At 40.5% G+C, this 21,865-nt stretch overlaps 1 long non-coding RNA gene across 1 annotated transcript; it reads left to right on the top strand.

Moving 5' to 3' along the window:
- Nucleotides 1-929: 929 nt before the first annotated feature.
- Nucleotides 930-21,593, top strand: LOC113609483 (uncharacterized). The gene is made up of 3 exons (XR_003428642.1): nucleotides 930-996; nucleotides 3,435-3,436; nucleotides 21,550-21,593. It is a non-coding gene; the product is annotated as an uncharacterized LOC113609483 (long non-coding RNA).
- The last annotated feature ends 272 nt before the right edge of the window (nucleotides 21,594-21,865 follow it).

The following is a 21,865-nucleotide window of genomic DNA, read 5'->3' as shown; positions in this document are numbered from 1 at the left end:
TAAAGTCGTAGATTATTATTTTCTTACGCTTATATTGCCTTTTAAAAAATAGAACTTGCCGAATTAAGTTGAAAAGTAGTTATTGTGAGCCTAGGAGTGTTCTCATTGAGAAGAGAGAGAAAAGCTATCATTCCGGATCTTTCTTTCCACAAACATTTTTAACTCCTAAAACACACAGGCACTGTTGAAATGAGAAGCATATATCTTATCCAAGTTTCTTTAGCGTGTAAGTAAATCCATTATACCAGCCAAAGCAACACAAGGGTGTGTATTATCACAATATCAGGGGTTTTCATGGAAACCAAGGAAGCAACAGAAGCCTGACCCCTCATAAGGACGTGCGGTCAAGGACTGAAAACCCTCAGGTTCCCCAGCAGCTATTCTGCCTCCATCTCTGCTTCCCACTGGCTCGCTGCTTCATTCTTCCCTCTTTCCAGATGGGATGCCCTGCTACGACTGCCTGTATATAGACAACTTCTGAATACAAAAGTCATTTTCAGGGACCCCACAGAGAAGGACTAGATGCTTTTGATCCAAATTTGAAATTCCCTAAACAGAAAGCATCTTTGGCTAAGCATGAATCCAGTGTTGACCGCTTATGATCAAATCAGTGTGGCCATGGGAAGAATCAGATAGGACAAATATACCTGTTTATAACCCTCCCCAGTGGCTGAGGCAGGAGGGATCCCAGAGAATAGGGAGATTGACTACATAGAAACTCAAAAAAAACTGTTCAACTATCACACAGCAGCAAGACAAAGTCAGTGCTAAATTTAGAGTACATAGAAGTTCAGGGGAGAGGGGGTTCTGTGGGGCTGCTAGGAGAGGCTTTGAGTCCCTGGTGGAATTCTGACTCTGATCCAACTTCTGATCACCAACTTTGACTCAGCACCCGACTCCAATGTGTGGGGTTTTTTCCCCATATCACCAGCTGGGTGTCCTACAATTTAACTAGTTCTAACACTATCTACCTAGAGATGGTGTCAGATCCCACAGGTTAAAGGCTCAGCGGCGCACAACTACCCCAATCCCCTTCGAATGGCAATCGCAATTCCAGGCTGTCACCTGTGATTCAGAGGTTCCGACCACCTCCTCCTTGGGTTCAATTAATTTGCTAGAGCAACTCACAGAACTCAGAGAAATCTTTTACTTACTAGATTACCAGTTTATTATAAAAGGATAAAACTCAGGAACAGACGGATGGAAGAGATGCATAGGGCAAGGTATGGGGTAAGAGGTATGAAGCCTCCATGCTCTCTGATCATGCCATTCTCCCCAAATCTCCAAGAGTTCATCAGCCTGTAAGCTCTCTGAACCTCATCATCTTAGGTTTTGATAGAAGCTTCATCACATAGTCATGATTGATTAAATCGCTGGCTATTGGCCAGATACAACCTCATCTCCTCTCTCCAACCCAGAGGTGGGGTCGAGGATGGTGGATATGGGACTGGAACTTTCAACCCTCAGATCACATGTTTGTTTCTCTGGGCAACCAGCCCCCCTCCCTAGGTGCTTTCCAAAGGTCACCTCATTAACATAACAAAAGACAATTTTTATTGCTCTCACAACTGGGAAATTCCAAGGGTTTTAGGAGCTCTGTGCCAGAAATGGACAAAGACCAAATATGTAAATATTGGTAAATCACTATATCACAGACTTGAACTTGGCCTTGAGGGATTTTCAGAGAAGGAAAGGTAATCCAAACAGGGAGATCTGAAACCTGGACTCCTACAGAATGTGATCTGATGAATGAAAGGATCATATTTTGATAATATATCTAACAACAGAAACAGGCACTGAAAAAAAAAACTGGCATGTTAAAACTACCACTTTTTTGATATTCCCAAAGAAATTATAAGATTTATGCAGTGTCTCATAGAATCCTTCCAAAAGACAGATGATAAATGAAATAAATGAAAGTTTTATCACCACAACCAAAAAATATTTAGTCACTGATTAAATGATAATGAGTTTTTAAAATCCTATCTCCCCCTGCTTTTAAAGAACCTCACCTGCCAAATAAATCAATCTAAATTGCTCCATAACTTAAAGGTTTACTCAAAATGCTTGGTTTGTCTTTATTGCAGTCCACATAGTGCAAATATGAAAAAAAAAACTAATTTACTTAACGGAATGTCTATAATTGACTCAATCTAATGTATTTCTGAAAAATTAATGAAGCTACTTTTCCTCATGGCAGTAAGACAGATATTAAATAAAAACATCTCTCAAGAGTGAAGAGTAGGGACTTCCCTGGTGGCACAGTGGTTAAGAATCTGCCTGCCAGTGCAGGGGACACGGGTTCGAGCCCTGGTCCGGGAAGATCCCACATGCCGCGGAGCAACTAAGCCTGTGCACCACAACTACTGAGGTGTGCTGTGGAGACCATGAGCCACAACTACTGAGCCCATGTGCCACAGCTACTGAAGCCCACGTGCCTAGAGCCCATGCTCCGCAACAAGAGAAGCCACTGCAAATGAGAAGGCCACACACCACAATGAAAAGTAGCCCCCGCTAGCCTCAATTAGAGAAAGCCCGTGCGCAGCAAAGAAGACCCAACCAGCCAAAAGTGAATAAATACAGAAATTAAAAAAAAAAAAAGAAGAGTGAAGAGTAACCCAGTAACCTCTTCCTCATTATCAGCAAACACTTTATGAACACATACAAGTGGATATGGTCACTGGACCCACAGTCATCTCTACTGAATTAAAGTAGATTGTTTTCCCAAATGGAATAAAAATTGTAAAACTCATATAACAACCTTCATTTATGCTTTCTAGATCAAACATTCTAAAATGAGGTAGTAATATTCATAGTGTGATAAATTATTAAATGCCTTTTCCACCATTTTCTCTTTCTCTGATTCTCCCCCTTTCTCTGCCTTTCCACTATGTCACCCTTTCATTTAAAAAATCTAATCTTGGTGAATGCCAAATTAAGATCAATGGACATGACTATTAAAAATAAGAAAAAGTGAAGTTTATCGCTCCTCTTTCATCTAGCACCTACTACTGAGTGCCTCCTACATGTAACACATTGGCTACGTGCTGGAGACCCTATGTTGAATAATATGGATGGATTCCCTTGTCTCTTTCATTCTTTGGGGAGAAAGAGGTAAGTAATGCAATAAAATAAAATAAATGACATTATGCATTGGTCAAAGTCAACACAAATATAAACATTAATATAACCTATGTACTTCATTTATTAATATCATTACGTCAACTGTTACAAGTGTACCACTCTAATGCAAGATGCGCATCACAGGGGAAATTGTGTGGCGGTATTGGGTGAGGAGGGTGGGAGCAGGGGAAGAAGACATAATGGGGATTCTCTGTACTTCCTACTCAATCTTGCTGTAAACCTAAAATTGCTCTAAAAATTGTCCGTTAAAATAAAGTCAGCATTCTGCCAGTAGAAAATATAAGATAGAGATGTATGGGTGGCTAACAGTATCTATAATGGGTGAGGAAAATAACTATGTTCCTTTATGAACATGTTGAATTTGAGATATGAAGCATCCCATGAATATGTCAGTCATTGGCAGTTAGACGTGTGAATCTTACACTTAAAAAAAAAGATCTGGGCAAGATATATCAATTTGAGAGGCAAGGACTCAAGGACCTATGGAGATTAGTAAGATCTCCTAGGCAGAGAGCAGAGAGAGAGAGAGAGAGAGAAACAGAGACAGAGAGATACTGAGGACCAGGCTTGAAGAACCAACACATTTAGAGGCTGGACACGGAAGTGGTGATGTCAACAAAGTAGAATGAGGAGCAGAAAAAGATTTCAGGAAAATGTGGTGTCAGAGGGAACCCCCTGGTGGTCCAGTGCTTAGGACTCCATGCTCTTACTGCCGAAGGCCTGGGTTCAATTCCTGGTTGGGGAGCTAAGATCCCACAAGCCACATGGCGTGGCCAAAAATATAAAAACTAAAAATTAAAGAAAAATGGGACTTCCCTGGTGGCACAGTGGTTAAGAATCTGCCTGCCAATGCAGGGAAGACGGGTTCGATCCCTGGTCCGGGAAGATCCCACGTGCCACGGAGCAACTAAACCCGTGAGCCACAACTACTGAAGCCTGTGCACCTAGAGCCCGTGCTCCGCAACAAGAGAAGCCACCGCAATGAGGAGACCGTGCACCACAACAAAGAGTAGCCCCCGCTGGCGGCAACTAGAGAAAGCCTGCGCACAGCAACGAAGACCCAACGCAGCCAAATAAATAAATAAATTCATTTAAAAAACGTGATGTCAGAAAAGACAAGAGAGGAGAGTGTTTCGAGATGTGCTGAATGTGTTTTTTCTGAAAGATAAAGAAGATAGTCTTTTGGTAGACAACGTGATGACCTCAACAAAAGCTATTTCTGTAGATTGGTGAAGGAAGAAGTGGTTTGAACAGTGAAGGAGAAACAAAGAATTAAATAGAGAGCATTTATAGACATTAAGTATTTCCTATTTTTCTGTAAAGGGATTATTTTGTGTCAGCCCAATGGCTTGCATATAAACTTGCCTCACTCACACCAAAGGAGTAGAATGAAAGATCATTAAACTATTTGAACACATGTGTGCACACACAATTTCAATAAAACATACTGGTCCATTAAACAAGCTTATATGACTCCGAAAAAGGCACTGGCTCTCAGAGAGATGCAGCTCCAGTAACTGAGAGATCACTAACTAATCAGATCACATACGCCCTCTTACCCAGGTACTCTTAGCCAGGTTGCAATTTGGGAATTCAAAGAAAGCAGAATGTTTCCATATTTCTAGAGCTTAAATAATTCAGTTAAAATAAATCACTCTCCAGCCATCAATAAGTAATAAAACTTTATACATGTAATAGAGTAGAATAAAATCAAGCAAGATAAAATCTCAAAGTAAAAGATAAAAATATAGATAATGTAATAGAGTCTAGCAGACAAAAGGAGCAAGTTGAATAAGGTGCAAAGCACCAGCACTGCTAAGCACAGCCTCCCGCTGCCTCTCCCCTCTCACCCGCACACCACAGACACAAAGGTGAGCAGCGAGCGCCCTTTAAGACCAGGTGGCTGCAGAAAGGGGAAAGGCCACTGACACTGTTTTGCAAGCTGAGCTTCTACTGGAAAGAACACCTGACAGTTGAATTCTGGAGGGCTCTATTCTTAGGAAACTCCAACGACCACAAAATCCAACAAAAATTTCTTTGGGTAAACCCAAAAAGCATAAATAAAATTGAGTTTATAAGCAAAGGCCTTACTTGACATCATTTCAATTCCTCCTTGTTTTGCTTCAATGGTAAGGTAATTTACTAAGGTCAGGAGGTGAGAGTTGTATTTGGGGCAGGTTAGGATACAGGGACAATGGACAAATTTCCTGCTTCGTGTGAAGTATTCAGAAGGCTGTGTCAACCAAAACCAACGAGTGTGAGATGAGATGATTGGGTGGAAAGAAAATATTTGATGGGAACATTTGCTCTGAGGGCTACTTTGGAAGTATTCAAATATAACCATGTGTCAGAGATATTACAGAGTGTGTTCCTCTTAGAAGTGAAGGAGAGACATAGCTTAGTGAGATAGAACTATAATCTACCTAAAAGGCAGAAGATGAGAGTCTGGTTTCCACCACTTAGGTGTCTGATATTAGATGAATCATTTAAACTCTCTGAGCCTCATTTGTCTCATTTCTAAATAAAAATAATACCTTCTGCTTACCTGACACACAGACTTTGGTTTTGCATCTTTCCCTCCTTTTTTCCTGCATTATGTTGAATAAATAATTCTCTTATTTCCCACGGTTTTGCAATTATACTTTCTAATTTATTTTCTTAATTTTTAAAATGTAAGGTTAATTCTTTAACCTTAATATATTCAACTCAAAATTTAATTTAGAAAAAAAAGCAGTCTAAAAGAACTTGGACTGTTCCATCTTCATCCTTTCCACCTTTATGTTACTTCTGTATAGTGTTTTACTTCCATTTTGCTTTTAAATCCATCAAAATTGGCTGTTGCTGTTTCTCTGTTGTTGTTTTGGGTTTGTTTTTTTAATAAATACGTTAGTTTAAAAACATTTGTTTACCATTTCTTCATGGCTTTCACCTCTTCATTCTGGATTCTTTTGTTTTTCTTGCTGAGGAATATTATTTAAGTAGCTCAGTGAAAGTAAACATCTTAGTTTTTAAATGTCTGGAAATGTTTTTCTTTCACTCTTAACACTGAATGATAGTTTGGGGTACAGAATTCTGGGTTAACATTTTCCCTTAGCACTTTGAAGATACAATTTCATTGTCCTTCTGTATCAATTATCACTGATGGGAAGTCTGTTTTTATTCTGATTGACATCTTTGTAAGTTTTCTTTCTGTTCTCTCTGATAGTTTTATTATTATTATTTATTTATGGCTGCGTTGGGTCTTCATTGCTGTGCACGGGCTTTCTCTAGTTGCAGCGAGCGGGGGCTACTCTTTGTTGCGGTGCACAGGCTTCTCATCGCTGTGGCATCTCTTGTTGCGGAGCACAGGCTCTAAGAGCATGGGCTTCAGTAGTTGTGGCTCGCGGGCTCTAGGGCGCAGATTCAATAGTTGTGGCGCAAGGGCTTAGTTGCTCCACAGCATGTGGGATCTTCCCGGACCAGAGCTCGAACCAGTGTTCCCTGCATTGGCAGGAGGATTCTTAACCACTGTACCACCAGGGAAGTCCCCCTCTCTGACGGTTTTGAAGATATTCTGTAGTTTCACTGTAATGTACTTAGGTAAAGATTTGGTTTCTTCGTGCTGTTCAGAACTTAATGTACCTTTTAATACAAGCCTTAAGTTTTCTTGCAATTTGAGGAAATTCTCCAACACATCTCTTTAAATATTGCCTCTTCCAAATTCTCCTATTCTCTCCATTTGAATCCCACTTAAATTGGAATTTTTCATTTTATCTTCCACAGCTCAACCAGTCTTTCATACTTATATGGACAGATCCAGGTTTTGGGGACCTGCAACTTCCACAATCTGGGAGTCTTTTTTAAAAAAGAATACAAAGTATGAACAGAAAATTGAACATGAAGTGAATATTTATTTATAATGAAAAAAATAAATCACACAAATTATAAATCGAAACAAAGCAGACAAATACTACAAACATAATAAACTCTAGAAAAATATAATTTGTATATTAACTGCTGGAATACCTCCATAATAATTTTTTCTCCTTCATTTTTGGTTGCATATTCTTTTATGACAATGATTATGTAGTATCTTTTTCAGTTGAAGGAATAGAAGTATATTTTGGTCTGCTGTTCTCTAGTTTGATTCTTATTGTTGATAATTTGTTTTTAAGCAGTTTTCTTGTCGTGCCACAACTCATCATTAGTAGTATCTGTGTCTAGGATTGTTGTCAAATATGGGGAAAACTGCTAGCACGTTTCTTTCGTATATAAACTGGAAGACCACCTTCTGACTCCATATATATCAAATCTTGCTTCTTCTTAATTATCCTTACTGTCCCAGTGCCAGGGGCTAGAGGACCTTTTTCTGTCGTGAAATCATCTCTGGCCCTGTTTTTCGGTGACACGATCCTAGGTATTTTGGCACAGTGGTGGCAGGAGTAATCCTGGAACTAGGAATGCCTGCAGTAACTCAGCTACACAGAGAAGTTGCTGCAAACTACACAAGTGTATCCCACCAAACACAAGCCAAATATTCCCGAGTTAACTTTCCCAAAAATGTACATAACTACTCCAATGCTTCCCAACACGAGGAAAGTGTGAGAGAGGCTAATTGGAATGGAAAGATATAGCAGTATTAACCAATTGCAGTTTAAAATCTCACTTCTGCAAACTTTATACAAACATATACTAAAATGAACACATTGCTAAAGAGGGGCGTATTGTTGGAAGGGGCAAGGGCCTAGACATAGGCATCATTATTTCCTTATAAATCTGGTAAATCTGTCTCTACCTGTCCCATTTCTTTATTTCTTTCCACTGTATTCTGATTCCTTCAGCTTCTATTTTGTGTTTCATGAATTTTCTTTTCAGTGAAGTTAGTCTACCATTTATCTCATCTGTTGATTTTTCATTTCAATGCCTTTTTATTTCTGAAATTTTTATTCTGTTGTTTATCACATCTTCCTGTAATTAAAAAAAAATAATATCCTCTTCTTGTTTTATGTATTCAACTTCTTCTGAATCTCTGAGCATTTTAAAGACACATATTTTAACTTATTCTAAGTTTCTCTATTATCTATAATTCTTTGAGAGGAATGCTCCCAATTTATGTGCCAGCTAACAATCTCAGGGTGGTAGAGTGCCTTGAGTGTTTTGTAGTTTTTGACTGAGCGCTTATCATGGTGAGAGTCTTATGTGCCCTGGTTTAGGAAGGCATCCCCATGGGGCAGTTTCCCGTTTACCTTTATGAACAGAGCCCAGTTCTGGCACCCTGCCACGCAGGGTGCCTGCAGCCTCAACACCGTCTCTGCTCCTGGTATTAAAACCCCATCCCCTTGTTGCAGAAAGATGTGGGTCAATTTGATCATTCAGCAAATAGCAGATTTGGGGGGTAAATGTTATCTTCCTGCGGCTTGAGGTAGGTAGCAGCTGATACCACACATAAGCACATATACCACACAGATATAACCTCAATAACAAATGGCGTATCACAAAGAAAGCAAGTCATGAGCCAAATGCTGCTCACCAGTCTCCCACAGAAGAGAAGACAAACATTTATTAGCAAGAACTTTCTAACTGCATGCTGAGGTCTTTGACGCACAGCACCTTGCATGAAAACCTTGCTCCAGTACAGAAACAGTATTCTCATGGCAAAACTACCTAGACTTATCACCAGTTTAGGTGGCTGGGTTCCTCATGAACTGGAGGAACATAGGTCCAATGGCACTGTAGAACTCAAGCACAATAGTAATTGCAGAAGTCTTCTGAGATACCTGGACTTCTGTACCTTGAACCTGTATGTACAATGTTCCTAACCAAACATCTATCTTGAACGTGACACATTTCACCAAGAAGGTGTTTCCAATGGCCCTTAAACTAATAACAATCTCTTGGATGAAGGTTTTGATAATATTGGAAATGCTAAGCCTCCACCTGTAACAGTGTGGATTCCTGATGAAGGTACTTCAAAGACTGACTAACCATATCTGTCTCTATATTTATCAGCTTTAGTCCTTCATATTGCAGAAAAGTATCTCCATAAACTGGAAAGATAGCCACCAAGAGCTCCCAGTATCGCATTCCAACAGCTTTCTGACCAGTTTCAGCTTGAGAATTCCAGTGTACAATGCTCCTCTTAAATGTGGTTTCAGAACCAAGTGGCCTGATGTAAATCAAACATCCCTGAGGAAAACATGACTCTTAAACACTGAGATAGAGATTCTAACTCTGTTTACATGATCACAGAGCTTTTTAACAGCTATTTGAGTAACGTCGAGTTTTTAATCACCTGTTATTTATACATGCACATATTTGCTTAAGGTAGGGTGCTCCGTACTGTAACTGTATGATTAATTTTTACACCTCAATTTAGGGTATATATACATATATCCCTTTTACATTTAATCTTACAACTTTCCTTCCATAATGGCCAAGGTTTTTTTTAGACTATTTATTCTGCCATCTGGGTGAACAGATGGATGGATGGATAAAAGATCTAACATTACTCCACTCAGTAGACCATGCTTTACAGTCAGCAGTGCTGTCCTAAAGCTATTTCAAGCTCTGGATCCTGCTTCTATTATTTCCCTATCGTTGCCCCAATTTCTCTCTTTTTTGGATATTGCAAGCAGTCACCACTAGCAGCCCCGGAAATTGCAACCAAAGAGAAAAGCTTACCATGAAGAAATAGTAATTTATGAAGTAGTACCCTGGTGGTCTGGATTATTACAGGCTCCCAATGAGTCTAACTGCCTTTGGGGGAACAGCTTATGCAGTAGGGGAAGCTGATTCCACACATTTCTGATTCCACACATTTCTGATTATGCCTTCTCTCCTAGTACCGAGTATGCTATAACCAACTCTGCTAAGTGATCAAGTTTCATGGCACATGTAATGATAGCACAGCAGGACTTTAGCAAAACAACAAAAATTAGAGGTAGCTAGGGAAAAAGCAAACAATTACGGAAAAGTTAAGGATCAGAGAGAGGCGGCTCCCAAGGCAGAAAATTCTTCCTGTTTCAGGCTTGAGTCTAGGGAAACATAAATATGGTGGTCTGTTGTACAACTGTTCAACAGTAATGGGCTTTGGTCACTACCAGCCTGGGAATGTTTGTACCAGGCAATCTTAAAAGTAATTCAGTTGATTATTAGTTCCTGAAGCAGTCCTGTCATTCTATGCCAAATAATAATAGTGATAATAATAATTATTATTATTATAAAAGTCTTATATACAATGAGCTTTTAAAAATCAGCACACTCTAATTCCTAGCAAAATAAGACATGATAAGAGATATAGTATCAGATTACTCATCTCTCAAAAGCTCTTGAAGGACGTTATCCAGGTGGATATCTGAGATGATAGTATCTATTAAATGAATTATCTCCCTAGAGATGAGCTTAATGGGTACTAAAAACTTGATTCTTTTATTCAGTGACTCAAGATGTTACACACAGGTCTCCTGTGTGTGTATACAAATTCTAGAATTTGTTATATTCCCCTTTATATAATTGCCTTAAAGAAAAAATGGCTGTAAAACCTACCAGACTTCTCTTTTGGTTGTCTTCACTCTTGCTATGTCCCTTTCATGTCTCCAAAACCTCCCTCATTCCAAACTTTCATTTTATTTTCACTTTATATTCATTTATTCATATAAGGAAAATCTGTTTCTTAGTTTCTGGGTGGTGTTTAATCCATACTTTCTCTTAATAAAGTGAATATTTAGAATGAGAAGTCATTACAGATTAAAAGATGCTGACAAGACCACAAACATCACAAACTCCAGAAAAATGACATTATTATTAACTGCCTGGAAATCACTTTTTTTTTTTTAGCTGCCTACATTTTGATTGCTTTTTTTTTGGTAAAATATATATAACATCAAATTTACCATTCTTTTAGTTGCTAAAGACTACCGTTTGTCCATTGCTACATGCTGATTATTTTGAACAACTCCCTTATGGGTCCTTTTTCATGTTTGAAAGATGCTAGCCAAATTCCCTTCTAAACAAACAGGAAATTGCTTCTTCTGCCTTCATCCTGGATTATCTTCTTCATCCCCTTCAGGAGTAGTGAAAGCAAGGGTTGTGGACAAGTCAATCACTGTGTGTAGACCAGAGAATCCCAGTGCATGTGGAACTATGATCTCCAGCTCTGACTGCCTCCTTGCTATCCTTTCTGGGCACTGAACTACACAGTGCCTTAACTCTGTCTGCTTGTGCAGGTTTCTTGTCAGGGTAGTTACTACGATAGCTGTACTGCTTTGTGGGCATGTAAGTGTGCTGGAACAGGGTGCAGAGAGCAGGAACCTTTAGCTCAGAAAATAACAAACCAGCAAATCTACCAATTCTGCCCAAGAAGTAATCTCTTTCCCAAGTAGATGAAGAAGTGTAGGTTCTGGTTTGATTTCAATTGCCTAGAATCCTATTTTAAAAACTAGATTTCAGCTTTTCTGTGTTAAGACTAAGCTCCTTTTCTTTCATGTTGTTTGTTAAGAAATATACGCAGAAAATAAATACGAGAACTATGCTGACCTAAATAACTATTCGCCTTGTCTTCTACAGATGTAATTTGAAGGAGCTGATAAAGAAACTAGAGGTCCTTAGAGACCTCCATGTAATTACAAAGAAAACCCTCCAGAAAACTAAAATGGCAAATATATTTAAGGTAATTCCCTGTGAATAGCCTTTGGCTGCCACCATCCATTTTATTATTGCTTTTCTAAATTGCTTTCTTGCTGTTCTCTACCAGAGCCTCAGCTCAACCTCTAGGTATTGTTGTGAGGGCTTGTCCAAAGTAATGACACCTGGCACAGAGCTGGAATTGTTTTATGTTCAGGGCATGTTAGGCTGTGCACTAAGTCTTTTTCTTCATTAAGAGACTTTGAATCTCATAGTAGGCTTTAAGCACTATGAGAGGCACCTTGCAGCAAATGTTTTCATTTAAATAGAATTTCCTCAGAAAGCAAAGAGCACAGGGTCACCCTCATTTAGGGGATGAGAGGTGGTGGGGAGATATCTAGAGTGCAGTGTTAGCTATCGATTTATTACCTCTCAGCTCCAGATTCACTTTTCCTGCCATGCTCTGCAATATCAGGGCTGAATTCTGCAAATCTCTCTCCATTGCCGGGTGGCCTGGTGTTCAACGCTGTCAGGAGAAGAGGACGAGGTTTCTCTGCCTGGTCCACCATGTTCAGCTTGTTGGGCTCCTGCAGAGTGTGTGACTTTTTTTCAGCAATGCCTAGCAGCCAGCAGCAAGTGACCCCTATCTGTGGCAGCTTCCCCAGCATACGGCCTTCAGGAGACGTCCCAGCTGAGGGTCCAGGATGGTGTGTCTGAGCCGTCATCTCTGAGGCTGGCTTCTCAGCACACCAAGCCCCCACCACCGAGAGCTTCCTAGGGGAGGGCCACTGTTTAGCACCTTTCCGTGAAGAGTTGGTGGGCCTGGCATCTCCTCTTTTACGGCATCCCAGGCCCCTGCAGCCTGCAGACTTCCGAGACCCGGCACCTCCTGGGGTGCCCCATCTTAGCACCAGGGGCAATGTCTGCTACTGTATCTGCTATTCTTGCATTTGTTAGCATTCTCGTGGCTTGAATTAGTCAATGCCTCATTCCCAAAAGCCCCTGGTAATTCTTTATATTAAACTTCCTCTATTCAATTTTTTGGTGTGTTTTCTGTTTGCTGTTGGACCAATCCCTGACACAGCCCCTCAGTGGGAAGGAAGAGAGAGAGGTTCTCAGAGCTTCCCATAAAGAAGAGCTGCTTCATCCCTGACTTTTCTGCCTCACATGCCCATCTTCCTAACAACACTCTTGCCGCCACTGGCTGCTCTCTGCATATGGTGATCGTTGGCTTAAACCCACTGAATGCTGGCCCTTCAAAGGCTCCACCTCCCTCACTCACAGAGTTTCCCCAAATCTCTGGCCATCTTAGATACCTCTAAGAGGGGTAAGTAAAAAGAATCACTTTAATTTCTATATAAAATGTACTGCGGTAAAAGCTGTACCTTGACCTTTAAAAAAAATTCACAAGTTGATATTTTGTAGCAGATACTTGAATAGAACTCTAACTTGATCAATCCTTCAAATTGCCAAATTAGTGAAAGTCCCGGAAAATCATGCTGAGAAACAGCAAAAATTAGTTCATCACGTGAAGGTCAATCAGGAATTTCTGAATTGCATTGGACAGTATCACAACCAAAATCAGTGGCCTGATTTTGACACTATAATCCACCTCCACCATGGCACACAGAAAATCAGTGTTCATTATATAATTTTCCAGTACATGACCAGAGTAGTGACAAATTGACTTCCCATGATGACTATAAATAAAGGAAATGCAGTTTAAGACTCTAGTCTAGTGTAGTAACCTATAGATAGATTAGACATTAAAGTGAAAGGATCTGGGGCTTCCCCGGTGGCGCAGTGGTTGAGAGTCCGCCTGCCGATGCAGGGGACACGGGTTCGTGCCCCGGTCCGGGAAGATCCCACATGCGCGGAGCGGCTGGGCCCGTGAGCCATGGCCGCTGAGCCTGCGCGTCCGGAGCCTGTGCTCCGCAACGGGAGAGGCCACAACAGTGAGAGGCCTGCATACCGCAAAAAAAAAAAAAAAAAATACAAAAAGACCTCCAACCCAGACCTCTCTCCTGAACTTCAGATGTGCCTGTCTTAACTGCCTAACTAACGTCTCCCCTTGGAAGCCAGTAGACATCTCAAATCTAACATATCCCAAAGTGAAACATATGATCTCTACCACTGTCTATTCCCAACCTTCTCTCCCTGAAGTCTTCCCCATCTTAAATGGTGGCAAACATATCCTTCTAGATTCTCAAGCCCACATCTTTGGAACCATTCTTGAATCTTATATTCCCCTCACACTTCATATCCAATCCATCAGAAAATCCTATTTGTTCTACCTTCAAAATATACCCAGCGTTGCATTTTGCCTGTGAATTTCTGCCATTGTGTACGTGGCAGCTGTGATGTCTGCCTGGCGCTTCCTCCTGGCACTTTCTCGCCTTCAGCGTGAGTATTTTCAAAATAACAGAAAAAGAGAGAGAGCATGACGTGGGCATGAAACTCTAATTGCTTTTTAGAATGTCTTTGTTTTCAAGGAAGTTATGCTTAGAAACACAAACAACAGGAGGAAAAATTAGAAACAAAGATCTCATGTAATGGTTTAACATTATGTTCTGAACACGATCTATCACATTCAATGCCTAATGAAGGCTCATTGACACAAATACTACTATCTTATACTTACACAGAGGCTCACCATGTGCACAGTGTTGTTATATGCATCTCATTAAACCTATTTACTCTTTACAACAATCCTATCATTCAGAGGACCCTGAAGTCCTTGTGGGCAGAGACCGCTTTGCATCCCCAAAGGCTAACACGGGGCCTGGCAGGCACTGCTTGCCCAGGAGATGTTTGTTGAACAGGTTGACTGACGCAGGCTTATCCTCATTTTACTGATAACAAAAGTAAGACTCAATGATTTGGTCAATATCATCAAACTAATCATTGGGAGTAAGCTGTCTTCTAATTTCTAAGTCAGTGTTCTCCCAAATATTAGATCTAAAGCTTAAGATTTGTTTTCCTGTTTCTTATAATAGAACAAATTTTTATGGAAATTTTAATTGCTACCATTATCTTCTTCTACTATCTTTCAACTTAACCTAAGTATAATAAATACCAGTTTTCCATTATTTTCAGTCATAGATAAACCTAGGAAACATAGTAAAATAGGTGTAGGCTCCTTGGTGACTATAAGTGCCGTGGAATGCCCACTTAATTATTTCAGGAATATCCTGCTTGATTTCAGTTGGGCATATTGGTTACACTAAACCAATGATATTCTCCAAATCCATAAATACCTTGTATACAACTTTACACAGTTGGGGAGTGGAAGTTGGGATAGGAAGTTGACAATATTCAATTTAACTGTCTCTGAGTTTCTAAATGTTCCCCCTCCACCAGCCGATTTTTATCAAATTGTTCTCTGTAATGGTTATTCCTGAGTCATGCCATCACCAAACTCTCTTGACATCTCATTTCTTTTACATGCAAGCATCTAACTAAATATACTCAGATGCTGTCATTTGGGATATATTGTTTCATCTCCACTTACATGTGTACCTTATTAATAAATATATCATTTCCATATCCCCACCTCCTTCTGGAGTCATCCTTGAATGTTTTCCACATACAGTGTTCCCAACCATCGGGACTAGCTTTATCTATCATGTCCCTTTTGCTCCCCAAAGCCTCCCCCTTTCTTTCATACTCTAAATTATTCCCACACTTCTTCCTCATGAAGCCAAACTTCTCATCCATGGCAGCAAATAATCAAGTTGGAAACCTGCCCCCATGGCAACTTGTTTATAACAAAAATGGTCATCACTCACTTCTGGTACTGTTCTCCCTCCTTATCTACTGTTCTCTCTCCTTATCAGCAATACTCAGAAAATGTATCCAAGAATACTTAAGATATTGCTTTTTAGTTTTCTTTGAGGAATTCACACAGTACAGACTTTAGCAAACATAAGAGGTAAGAGTGATGGAAACTTCTGGACAAAATGGAGACCATTAGCAAGCCCCATTTCAGTGAACTGGGGCACACACCTAGTCTTCTTCACTGGCTTCCTTCTTCTTTCATGATGCTTTCCAATTTCGACCAATCTCAAGGCAGCTTGGGAACAATCAAGGAAAAGTTATGTCCTATGTGCTAACTAATCTGTGCAAGAGAGAAGCACACAAGACCTAAGAAAGAGTAATTTCCTAGAAGAAATTTATAATAGCTTAATTATCTTTAGATTACATTTTATACAACCTCACGTAGTTTCTTAATGGCTAGTAGAACCCATTTCTAACAAGCCCAGAAAATGTCCTTTGCCCTCTTTCTTACTCTGAACTGATTTTTTTAAAAAAGCTAATAAATTGAAAGCTTCTCATGTATCTTAATGAAGTAGGAGAAGAACTGGTGGTTCTAAGCTTGAGTCAAGTCCAAAATTTGCTCAATGACCTTGGGTAAATTGCTTTGCCCCTCTGAGCCTAAGTTTCCTCATCTCTAAATGAGAATAGTATTATCTTCTTCCTAAGACTGTTGGGAGGAATAAATGAGAGTATACATGAAAAATTTTCATAATCTATAAAGTGCCAAACACAAGGTAAGTGCTATCATCCAATTCCAGCCAAAGAGCAGAGCAGAACAACCTGTCGGATGAGGAGGGAGACTACAAAATGTGCACTTAGGAATTCCATTCCCGGAACCACAAAATTATCCTCGTTTCAAGTCACTGTGCTGATGTTTCACTTCTTAACGAACAGACATCTTCGAATACAACGTGTGGAGATTTACGGGGCTCTGGAAAATGATATTACTGCTGTAAGCATAAGAAATGCAAAGACTGATACCTAAGTGGACTCCTTATATTGCATTCGGTAGAGTTAATCAGAAAAGGGAGCAAAAGATTTGATGCAAAACTGTGTTTTTTTTCTCATAGACAATCAATAGCTCCCTCTATGTGAAAATAGACAACTAATTTTCCTAAGGTAATATAGATAGATTTTCCCCAACACACGTTGCAATCATTTCTAATGCACACTTCCCAGTTACTCTTTGTTTCCTTACTCCAATCCCTATGGGGAGGCCTCTGCATATCCCTTATCCTGCCTCCATCTCCTAGGACTCTCTTCTGCTTCATCATTTAAAATGCTATCTACATGCTGTCAACTCCCAAACAAGTATCTCCAGCCCATACCTCTCCTGATGGACAGATTTTAATATCCAACTGCCACTCATCACCTCCACTTAGATGTTAACATGACTCAAAATTAACATGCCCCAAACTGAACTCCCGATCTTTGCTCTCAATATTGCTGTACACATAGTTTTCCCCATCCTTGTTAATGACCATTCCATTCTCCCTTTGATTAGACCAAAAATCTTGTAGCTGCATTTCCACATCCATTCTGTCAAGAAATCTCATTGGCCCTACCTTTCAAAATACGTCCAGAATCTGACCAATTCTCACTGATCCCATGCTACCATTTTGGTCTGAGCCAACAGTATCTCTTGCCTAGGTTATTTCAACAGCCTTCTCACTGATCTTTGCTTTCATTCTTGTTATCCCCATCCTTACCCCCCAGCTCTGAATTTATTTTCAAATCAGCAACAGAGTGATTCTTTTAAAACCTACATCAATGCATCTTATGGCTCTGTTCAAAACCCTCCAAGACTAACGCATATTATTCAAGGAAAAGCCTTACATGAACTGGCTCCACTATTATCTCTCTGACCTCATCATCCTACAACTCTACTCTGGCTCACTCCGCCTCAGCCATGCTGGCTTTTTTTTTACCCATCCACGCACATGCCAAGAGCATTCCCTTCTAATGGTCTTTGAACTGTTTTGTCTATCTGCCTGGGGAATGCCCTTCCCTAAGTCCAAATATCTAACTCCTTCACATTACTCATTTTCTCAGTGAGGACCACACTGACCACGTTATTTAAAATTGCGCTCCCCTTTTTCTTTCTCTCTAAATACATAGCACTTATCACTTCAATGTGATATTTATTCTTTGTTTTCTGTCTCCCTCTATTAGAATATAAAGACCACAAGGGCATTAGCCTAGTTAGAGTGTCTGGCACTGAATGGATGTTTGCTGAGTGAATAATTTCAGTCTCTCAGTTATGCAGAATCTTGAAATTTGGGTTATGTGGTGTGTTATTTTTCTGTTGCTACTTTAACAAATCACCACAAACTTAGTGGCACAACACAAACTGATTCGCTTACAGTTCTGGAGGTCAGAAGTCTAAAATCAAGGTGTCAGCAGGGTGTGTTCTTTCTGGAGGCTTCAGGGAGAATGTTTCCTTGCCTTTTTTAGCCTTTAGGGGTTGTCTACTTTCCTTGGCTCACAGCCCCTTCCTCTCATTACTCCAAACTCTTGCTTCTCTTGTCACATCTACTACTTGCTTCAATCTCCTGCCTCCTCTTATGAAGACCCTTGTGATTACATCAGGCCAACTCAGATAAACCAGCACAATCTTCCCATCTCAAGGTCCTTCACTTATTCACATCTGTAAAGTCCCTTTTGCTATATAAACTAACATTCACAGGTCCTGAGGATTAGGACACAGACATCTTTGGGAGGCCATGATTCAGCCTACCTCATGCGGAAAACACTTTTGTGGGTGGAGTATGTGAAGCACAGCACAAGTAGGCAACAACTGAAGAGAAGAAACTACTGTATTTGCCAGTATGCCAATAGGAGATCGAGCTTTGTTCAGATAACTTGGGAGACAGACATACAACTTCTGTTAAATAGGCACATAATGGAGATGGAATAAAAACCAGTAGTATTGGGTCAGATAAGCTTTGAGCAAAGAGGTGAGTATGAGGCTGAGAACTTGGTCGGGGGTGAGACGTGGAAATTCTCTTAAGCCACATTAAGGATTTCAGACTGGATTCTAAGGAAAATTGGAGACCACTGAGGGGACTTACATAGGGAAGGGGCCTGATCAGATTTACAATTTTAAAACATAATGTGGGAAAAAAATGGGAGAGCAAGAGGATATGTGAAAAGACAAGTTGGGAAAATGATGCAGTAATCTAGGTGATAGTGGCTTGCTATTATATTGAGTCTTAGCTTCTTCTCTGCAAAATGAAGCTCATAATTGTTATCAACCTCACCTGGCTATTGCAATGAATCAATGAGAATACACATAAAGCATTGCAAAGAGCATATATGCTGTGCTGGTTACTGGCGTTGTAACTCTGAATCAGATTTTAGCTATCTGGTCCTAACACAAAATTACACTAATCTGCTTAAAAGGAAGTAAGGTTTCGATTACATCTAACACAAGGTATTTAAAAACCAATAAAACATTGACATAATCACTGGCCTCTGCACTGCCTGATTAGGTAAAGAAAACATGTCTGTAAGTACCTCCTGGTAAAGGAAGTAAGAGATGACCATGAGCTTGGAGAGAACTTGGATCCCAGATTTCAATAACAGTAAAACAAGGAGAAACAAAATCACCACTGGGAATTTTGGCTGCCAAAGACTAAATATTATGAAAATGAACAATGTTGAGGGTTCTCAGAAATGATTTCGTATCACCAAGCAATGAGTTATAATAGTATTGTGTACAGAAGCATACACTTGGGCAGGACAAGTAGATTCAAGTCCTGGCTTTGTCACTTACTAGGTTTACCATTAGGAAAGTCACTTAAACTCTCTGAGTCTCAGCTACTCTTTCTGAAAATCGAGATAATTATAGAAATACCTCACTTGTGAGCCTTAGTCAGAATTTAATGAGACAATGTTTACAAAGTGCTAACACAGTTCACGGCACAGATTAAGTACCCAAATGGTTGCTATTGTTATTATTAACGTTATTAATTGTTACAGCCTTTTTTCCTTATATGTTTATCAGTTCAATAACTTTCAAGGAATTGCAAATAGCATCTTAAAAGGTGAGGGAAGCAGGAAAGAGGCCAGCAAGGAAACAGTACAGGGAACGTTAGGTCAATACCAAGTAATCTTAATCAAGCAAGGATTGAAGTGTGTTTACAATGAGCTGGCTAAGAGCACGTAAGGGAAGAAGTAGGTAGGCACCAAGGGGAGAGAGAATGACAGTACCTATGTGCCAGGAGAAGCTCATTTCCCAGAGTGCTGGGCTCCCTATCGTCAGAAATCTGAAAGCACACTAGGAGGAGGAGGATAAATGAGAACACTGGCCGTGCTCTCTGGGCTGCAGCTGCCCTCTCTGCAAAATCATAGGCATATTAACCCTCTTTACATGAAAGGTGGTAAGAAGCTGTTTGCAACCTTCTCCAGAAGGCATTGTCAGTGTATGAAAAAGAACCCCTTAAAAATAACAAGACACGGGGCTTCCCTGGTGGCGCAGTGGTTGAGAGTCTGCCTGCCGATGCAGGGGACACGGGTTCGTGCCCCGGTCCGGGAAGATCCCACATGCCGCGGAGCGGCTGGGCCCGTGAGCCATGGCCGCAGGGCCTGCGCATCCGGAGCCTGTGCTCCGCGGCAGGGGAGGCCACAACAATGAGAGGCCTGCGTACCGCAAATAAATAAATAAATAACAAGACTGCTGTTGTCAACAATAAAGCTCTGAAGGCAATCTCAGATATTATCAAGCCTAAGAGGGCCCATGCTGCTGAGCTTTCCAATGGATTTGGACAGCCAAGGTTTGTAAGTTGCATATGGTCAAGAAAAAACCAAAGAAATAATATAATTTTCCGAAAGCCAAGGCGTAAGTCCAGGTCCAGGATAAGCAAATGAAGAGGTGTTTAAATGACTGAGCCTTTTCAGAAGGGAGGGAAGTAGGAGAGTCACGTGGCTGTCATTCTTCCCTTTGGATGCCCCATGAACTCAGGCTGAGTTCCTGTGGGAAAAAAGTACTTGGGTTTCATCTCAGCAAAGTACGCTAGAGCAGGCCCTTAGAATAGCTTTCACACAGTGAATTTAGCAATTTTCAGAACTAAGAAGTATTAGATGTCTCTGGCAGACTAGATGACTGATTACAGGTCATTCTCAAATAAAAAATATCTCAGTGGCTCTCTACTGCCTACCAATTACATACTCTTCTCCTGATTTTGGAAAACCTTCCCTTTCTCTGCTCAGTCCCCATCATGGGATAAGGAAACTCTGAATGTCCCAGATGCAATCCCACCTGGGTGTGGAGACTAACAAGAGAACGCTCAGTCTAAATTCTAAATTCCCAGGAAAACTGACTGTCCATCTCAAGTGTCCACCCTTGGTCCAATTAGACATGACAGGTCATACATTACAAACATGCCAGAAGTGTGTCCAGTCTGCCTTGCCCCTCTCTTCATTTTCTGTGCCCTAGACTCAGACACATTAATCAGTTTGCCATTTCTTCCACATCCTTCCTCTGGGTTTCCTTGTGATTTTCCTCAGGGTAGAATGTCCTTTTTCTAGAGATTACCGGTTAGAAAAAGAAATCAAACACAAATTCAAGGATTGGGTTTGGAGACTGTTCAGAATTCACACTGATTCACAGGTCTTAAACAAATTATATTTCACTATGGTAAGTTTAAAGGGTACGGGTCTTAGTTAAGGTTACAAGATGACATCAAGTTGGGGATATTCAGACTCTGGTCTGTGCTCATTCCTTACCAGGGAACATGTATGAATGTTGGCATATGTCACAGAAGCCTGGTACTGTGATATCTGGAGTCTCTTTCAACCTCAGCCAGTCACTTTGAAATCATAGCATCATTGCCTTAACAAGATCACCAATACTATTATTATTCTAACTCCAGTTCCAATGTGTAGGTTTTCCAATACCACTGTGCAATTCTCTGACACCAGCTGGGTGTCCTACAATTCAGTTTACTTCTGACACTGCCTACCTGGAGACAGCATCAGATCCCACAGTTAAGGGCTCAGTCCTACAACACTGCTCCCCACTCCTACTTCAGATGCCAACTGCAAGTTCAGGTTGTTACCTATGCTTTTGACCAACTGGCTATAAATTAGAGGTTCCTAAGACCCCCTCCTTGGGTTTGAGTAACTTGCTAGAGTGAAACCATGAAAGCAGTTTACTGACTAGATTACCTGCTTCTTACAAAGGATATTAAAGAGTACAAATCAACAGCCAGATGAAGAGATTCATAGGGTGAGGTCCTGAACAAAGGGGATTCTGTCCCCATGGAATTTGGGGCCTGTCACAGTGGCACAGGAAAGCCTTCCG

The sequence above is a fragment of the Aethalodelphis obliquidens genome, unplaced genomic scaffold, assembly GCF_003676395.1.
Source record: "Aethalodelphis obliquidens isolate GAN/ISIS:26980383/991018 unplaced genomic scaffold, ASM367639v1 scaffold3, whole genome shotgun sequence".
NCBI lineage: Eukaryota > Metazoa > Chordata > Mammalia > Artiodactyla > Delphinidae > Aethalodelphis > Aethalodelphis obliquidens.
This window is presented reverse-complemented; position numbering and strand designations above follow the sequence as displayed.